General features: G+C 41.4%; 1 long non-coding RNA gene across 1 annotated transcript; it reads left to right on the forward strand.

Annotated features, from left to right (window-relative positions):
- The first annotated feature begins 1,022 nt into the window (after window positions 1-1,022).
- On the forward strand, window positions 1,023-7,161 carry LOC123349547. Its single transcript, XR_006573574.1, has 3 exons — window positions 1,023-1,212; window positions 2,352-2,421; window positions 7,050-7,161. It is a non-coding gene; the product is annotated as an uncharacterized LOC123349547 (long non-coding RNA).
- The last annotated feature ends 509 nt before the right edge of the window (window positions 7,162-7,670 follow it).

Genomic DNA, 7,670 nt, shown 5'->3' on the forward strand with positions numbered 1-7,670 from the left:
TTAAGACGTGAAATAAAATCACGCTAGAAGGAGATAACTCACTCGCTGGCACAGAGCTCGAAGCTGAATTGATCTCCTGGCACATGTGCACACTCTTACGTCTGCCAATAACACCCAGCAATTAGTCAGAGCTACAGTACACAGTGTTTATAGTCAAGGGCTGTAATGAAATCAACATCTTCTCTCATGAAGGGAACTTAACCCCTGTGTGTTTATTTAATAGCACAAAAAAAGGATCATATCAGAGAACTGCATAGTGAAATACTGGTTTTGATCTGAGAATGATTTGGTATGCAATGTATACATAACTTCTTTATATAGGTATCTGCCAACAACAGAAAATCATTTTTTTTTAGTGTCCTCTAGTAGATAGGGCCCTGGACTGGAACTCAGGAGACTGGGGTTTTATTCCTGGCTTTGCCCCTGACCTGCTGTGTGACCCTGGACAAGGCATTCATCTTTCTGTGCTGGTTTACCCTCCTGCCCTTTGCCTGTGAGATCTTTGGGGCAGGAGCTATCTCTTTCTAAGTGTTTGTACAGCCCCTAGCACAAGGACAGCTCTAGGTGCTATTGGAATATGAGTAATCCTATTAAGATCCACCCTATTTTAACCTTAATAGAAGAAGAGATTTCCCTCCCCCTTTGGCAAATTACTTTATATATATATATATATGGAGAAATACCTATCTCATAGAGCAGGAAGGGACCCTGAAAGGTCATTGAGTCTAGCCCCCTGCCTTCACTAGCAGGAACAAGTATTGATTTTGCTCCAGATCCCTAAGTGGCCCCCTCAAGGATTGAACTCACAACCCTGGGTTTAGCAGGCCAATGCTCAAACCCCTGAGCTATCCCTCCCTCCTTTATAGAACATTTACATTTCCTTCCATTTCTGCCTTTTCTAATGAACTTTGCACAGTTTGTGTAAACGAAGAAATGAGATCTGGCAGCGTGGGGTGGGGGCAAACGTAACACGTCTATATCAACAGTGCAGCGGGAAACACTGGGTGCTGTCTATAGCCTGAGATGAGCGATGAAAGGTTCGGGATGTATTCCAGCTATATTAATAGGCAGCTTGTTGGTTTGCTTACAGAATACTGAGCTCAGACCTAAATTCTTTTGACTTGTGATTCAGAAGCAGTAAGGATTGTGTGTGAATAATGAAGTGGAAAAGCCAAGAATGGGATATATACTGGTGTTTGTATCCACTAAAAGGTGAGATGAAAGAGTTTTCTACCTGCCAAAAGGTTAGTTCAATAATTTAACTGTCTAAGGATCAAGTTTTAAATACCTAGACTCCTTAAAACCTAGCGGGGTTGGCTCAGCCCTTCTCTCTTCCAAAGTAAATAAAGGGTGATGCAATTTACTATGTATGGGTCTTTCAGCAGAGATCACATGAATCAAAGTCCTATGAGCCACATTGTGCCCATATGCATCTGAATTGCCTCAGGGGAAGAGCCAAAGGGGCATTTTGCTTCAGGTAGGCATGATGCCTGCTCTAGTGTCCCAGGGTGTAGGAGGGGTATGCCCAGTGTTACACCTCTTAAGTGGATGCAGACTGAACTCCCCTTCACAGCTAGCCAGCTTTGCTGGGGGAGGGAGGGCAAACTCACAGGTCTTCTTTCGAGTGGCTTGTGTCCCTCCGGGTGTGAGCAGATACTAGTTCCTGCACTCAGGTGAGGGACCAAGTTTGTGGAAAGCCACCAGGGGCACAAAGACAGAGAAAGCTTCTTAACCCTCCCCTCTGTGAGCCACAATCCAGCTCTTTAAAAGCAGATGTTCTCTGGCAGGCATAAAAACGTGGGTGCAATCACCATGATTTATATCAATGTAGGGCCAGCATTTTCAAATACCCTGGACAAAAGCATGGATGCCTTTTGGGGGGGACGAGGCAGGTGGGACCTAGCTGAAAATGAAGCCCTTGGTTCAGTACTACCTCTGATTCCACAATCCAGCACTCAACTCGAATCTCTTCTCACCTTTGGAGTTCTTGCTGCTTTGGGCTTCCTCCAGAGCCTTCACCCAACATCCCTCGGCCTCCTAGAAAGCTCTCCCTGTCCTGGCTACATATGGAGAACTGCCAACTCCGTTGTCAACAAGCCAGTTGCTGATTCGTTGAAGAGAGATGAAGAGGATGGGGGAAGTTAGAAGTGTGCAAAACCAGAAAGATTGTAATGAAGAGTGCTCAGTTATTTATATTCTTCTTCTTTTCCCTGTTTAGCATTTCATTTTACATCCATACCTGCACCTGTTCCACTCTTCCATATGTATGGTCTCCGTATTTCCAGCTTTGTAGCTCTCCAATTGATATTGACATTTTCTGTGTTGGACAACTCTCTTCTCTTTGTCCATAGGAGGGAGCCAAATTGGTTGCTATGGTAGATCATCTTCAAGTACTGGCTAATTTGGAAGGGGGAAGACTAGGTGAGTGTCAAGACGAAAAGAGAGCAGGAATTCATAACAGTCAAGGTATGACACGATAAAGCCTGGACTAGGGGGGTTGTAACTGGAATGGATGGATTTTCTGAGATATTTTGAGGAGACAACCAGCAGGATTTAGTGACCATATCTATCCATGGGGAAGGGGGAGAAGGAGACATGGGATTCAACAATGAAACCAAGGTGGTGGAGCGGCTGACAGCTATGGAGAAGGGACGGGGAGGGGAGGACCTCGGAGGAAAGATAGGCAATTTTGTCTTTAACATGTTGAGTTTACATTGGTGTCACATGTTGAGAAGTACATGTCAGAGATGTCTGGAGATGGCTAATTGTCCAGGAAATCTTTACAATGAAAACAACAATCACTTTAGCCACTGTCAGGCCATTAATGTTTCAGTTTCTAAATAGCACTGGCTCATTTCCCCATAAAACTCCTTCTCCCAGGTCTCAATAAATGGTTTTAATCTAGTAATCATCCAAACTTTTAAGTGGTTATGTGGCAACCCCTTTATATGTGCTTCATTTCAGCTCCACATATAAACACATTGCAAATTAGCAATCAGGTTAAAACCCATTTCACAGTGATAATCTGATGCAAACCAGACGCTGATTCATATGCATCAGTCAAAACAAACATACCTGTGGACCATCAAACATAAATTTCTTCCATGCTGCTGCATTATAGATCGAGTAACTTGTATGTCTTTTCTTTTGCCACAGGGCTGTAACTTGGTTCCTTTGCAATAGCAGGATTCAAGAAACACTGTTAGAAGACATGGGAACAGCTTTAGGGGAAACGAGTTGGCCTAGTATTTAAAGTGAATGTAAACACGTTAAGGTCAGATTTCAGGAAGGTTTAGAGCCAGCCAATAGAGAAAAGTATCAGAGGGGTAGCCGTGTTAGTCTGGTTCTGTAAAAGCAGCAAAGAATCCTGTGGCACCTTATAGACTAACAGATGTTTTGCAGCATGAGCTTTCGTGGGTGAATACCCACTTCTTCGGATGCAAGTGGTGGAAATTTCCTGGGGCAGGTATATATAAGCAAGCAAGAAGCAAGCTAGAGATAACGAGGTTAGATCAATCAGGGAGGATGATCTAGAACAGGGTCCCTGATTGATCTAACCTCGTTATCTCTAGCTTGCTTCTTGCTTGCTTATATATACCTGCCCCAGGAAATTTCCACCACTTGCATCCGAAGAAGTGGGTATTCACCCACGAAAGCTCATGCTGCAAAACGTCTGTTAGTCTATAAGGTGCCACAGGATTCTTTGCTGCCAATAGAGAAAAACAGGAACGAGATTTGTAGATTCTAAAGCCAGAAGGTACCACTGTGATCATCTAATCTGACCTGCAGAACACAAGGCCTTGGTGCTTCCCCAGAATAATTCCTGGAGGTGCACTGGGCTAACTCTGGAAACCTGGGTGCAAACTATATCTCAGATTAGGTTCCAAATTAAAATGCATTTGGTATCTCACCACAAGCCCCATTTATGTAAGTTAAAAAGGTCACTCAATAGTTGAACCAGTCAAAATATTTTGAAATTTTTTTGAAGAAAATTTGTTGACAACATTTTCCATATTTTTTATTTGCTGTTTTGCAACCAACGGACAGCATGGTCAAGATATTTTAAAAAATCAAACTGGTGATGACTTTTTTTTTTTTTTACAAAACTTTTTTTGAAAACATTTTCACAATACTTTGTCTGCATTTTTTGACCTGCTCTACCAGGCAGCTGAATAAATTTTAGCCTGATTGACAAATTTTGCTCAGAGATATTGGAATAGCAGAACATCACAGGTCTGAATCACCTGGAATTTATGCACAGTTTTACTGGAGGAGCTCTATTTATTTCAGTGGAGTTACTGCAGAATTAATCCACAGTACGATAGGGCAATCCGGTTGTATAGGCTGTGGCTGAGGTGACTTGGCAGAGCTGTCTACGGAAAGCAGGCGGAGTACTTAACTTCATTATGACTGGCCCAAGCCAGCCTTATTAGCCCATCACTTTCAAAAGCACAAAATTCACAGATACATTAAAATAAGAAGTGTTTTAGGGAAAAGACAAAGATTTTTTTAAGTCATATGGTATTACATGGGGTAGAATTCTAACCCAGAAATATCAGGAATTTTTTATAGCTATATGATAAGGCCAAAAAGTATTTTGATTAGAGTTGATCAAAAAACAGAACTTCAGTCCCAGGCGATTCCAATATTTTGACATTTGGACAAATCAGGACAAAAAGTCAAAATATCAACACTTTTCATGAATGAAAAATGCCAGCAAATGTTGATTTGGAAATGTGGAAGCATTTCATTCCATGTCAACATGAACCTCTGTGTCCACATGAACTGCAGCAATACATCATGGTAGTCTCATGCATGCAGTGAATCATGGGAGATGTAGTCCAGGTGGGAAGCCCAGCCCATAGGAAAGAACACCCAAACTATAGTTGTCATGAACCATTGCAGCAGCTCAGGAGGGTTCAGAGATTAACGTCAAACCAACCTGGAACAAAATGTTTTGTCCTGATTTTAAAATGTCAGCAAAATTGTCATTCCCACAAAAATTTTGATTTTCCAGAAAACACATGTCCATTGAAATACACCGAAGGAACATTGCAACTAGCTATAATCATGAGCTATTGCTAATGAAACAGAGGAACATGAAAGTAGAACTGGGATGTAATCAGCTGAATCTGAATTAAAAGAAATATATTTGATTTAAAGTTTTTAAAGATCTGAAATTTTCATGCAAGATTATGCTAATCCACTTTGTGAACTATAGTTACCCTTGCACAATCTGTCAGATTGGAGAACAAATCTATTTCCCCCGCATTAATGAAAGGAAACAAAAATATTCCAGTCTACCTTATATAAATTTATTGTGGCATGTTCTGGAATCTAGCTTGAGTGATAAACACATATCCTATTATCTTTTCTTCCTCCTGCTTATTGGCAATGGCTACTAATCTTTCAGTTATGGAAAGCCAAACGTGAACCAGTATTTTCCATTATGGTTGTAATTTTGGCCTGTAATTTTATCACTCGAATCTAAATCCACCTCAGAAACACAATAAACTAATTGTCGCTGAATAAACTGAAACTTTTGAGTGGTTTATAGAAGTGATTTAATAAAAGGAGAATAAAAAACAAATGTTAGTCACTATATTTTTGGCAAAAATGGTACAATATTTCTTTCTTTTCTGCTCATTTGAACACAAGTATCCACCCTAGCTTTTAAATGCAGTCATACAGGTTTTCTTTCTCTTGGATGATGTAGCAGCGGATTTAACATTTGTCCAGTGTGATTTGACTTTTCTTTAAAGCAAGTAAACAGATCAAATTTCAACAAAGATACCCTCTTCCTAATTTTTTAAACATATTCAATGCTAAGTGTTAACAATATGGCTGTGTTCTCATTACATAGTTATAGTCATTTTCACAGTTTGCATAGCTAAACATTTCATAGCCCATTGTAAGTTTATGTTAGGCAATAATCTGAATGACTACTGGTTAGCCTGCTTCACTTCATTCATATTAAGAAACAATATACAGAGGATATAAAGTGATCAGCTATGTTTATGCTGAAGAAAAAAAGGATTGCATAACTAGTAAACAGGGAATTTGTGTCTGAATGTTGACAGGCTTCTGCTAATCACTTATGAATGAAAATCTTTTGCAAAACCTCCAAGCACAGACAAATCTGGAAATGTCAAACAACGGAAAGTCTACCAACAGTATTTCCAGCAAAAACTAAAAGACATTAGTAACTCTTTTATTGTGGTGGTTTTTATGTTGACACGTGAAAATTTGCAAAGCATGGCTGTGTGCAGAAAAAAAGCCTGATGCTTACTCATAAACCAGACCCACTTAAAGAAAGCAACATAAATCTATTATAAATTAATAATTAATACTGAAGCCGATTCCCCATTCTGACTGGCCTGTGCTCGGCCCAGGAATGGGGTGGGAGGGCCTTATCTCACCTTTGGGCCTGTATTCTGGGTCTGCCAAAGGACCAGTTCTAGCCTCAATGCCAATTAGAGCAGCCCTGAATCTGCTCTTACTTTTGTTCTGTGGCAACAGGGGCCATTGCAGCAGCCAGAACACATTGGCCCTCTAACTATTCCTCTCTCACCTGGCTGCAATCTTGGCACGCTCCATATCAGAGGGGCGGCAAGAGGAGGTAGTTTATAAGAACACAAGAATGGCCATATTGGTTCAGACCAATGGTCTGTCTAACCCAGCATCCTGTCTTCTGACAGTGCCCAGCGCCTGATACTTCTGAAGGAATGAACAGATCAGGGCAATTATTGAGTGATCCATCCCCTGTCATCCATTCCCAGCTTCTGGAAGTCAGAGGTTTAGAAACACCTGGAGCATGGGGTTGCGTCCGTGACCATCTTGGCTAATAGCCATTGATCAACCTATCCTCCATGAACTTATCTAATTCTTTTTTTATCCTAGTTATAACACACAACCTAGGTTTGTTACTGGAGGGGACAAGAAGTGTAAAGGGGCCAGGACAGATAACTGACCCCACAGCCAGCTACTGATAGTTATTTTCCCTCATGTTTATGCTGCTATTGAGTTTCTTTCCTTTGTTTCCGTTCTAGCCAACATAGGTTTTCATACTGCACCATCACTATGGTATCTGGGCACCATGGAATGGAGAAAAAGAGACAAAATGAGAATTAATGTCTCCCCCCTTCCTTCTAACTCCTGGAGGTGCATCTGAGAAGTGGGTTTTTTTACCCACGAAAACTTATGCCCAAATAAATCTGTTTAAGGTGCCACAAGACTCCTCATTGTTTTTGTGGATACTGACTTACACAGCTACCCCCTGATCCTGGAGGTCTAGTTAGCTGCAGGAGGGGCAGGATGTTTGCTTGGGTTTAGTACAGTCATGTGTCCATTATTGTGGAAGAGCCAAATCAAAGATGTGGGTTTCCTTAGGTCTGTGGTCTTGCTCAACCCCTGTGGGTGGGCCCTCTGCCAGGAAAGCTCTATCCCCGGTTCCTACATGTCTAAACCTTGCTGCTGAGGGTTCCATTGCATCCGGTGAACATCACGGTGAGTTCTGATCAGGCGGTCTCTGAGATAGATGGGCATTCATCTCAATAAGGCTTTGAAGATCAAGACTAGTAGCGTGAACCTGACTTGGTATCCTATGGGAAGCCAGTGTAGAAACCAGAGCACCAGGGTGATGTCTTTGTATCGACCATTGCTGTTTAGTT

This window comes from Mauremys mutica, chromosome 14, assembly GCF_020497125.1.
Source record: "Mauremys mutica isolate MM-2020 ecotype Southern chromosome 14, ASM2049712v1, whole genome shotgun sequence".
NCBI classification, from domain to species: Eukaryota; Metazoa; Chordata; order Testudines; family Geoemydidae; genus Mauremys; species Mauremys mutica.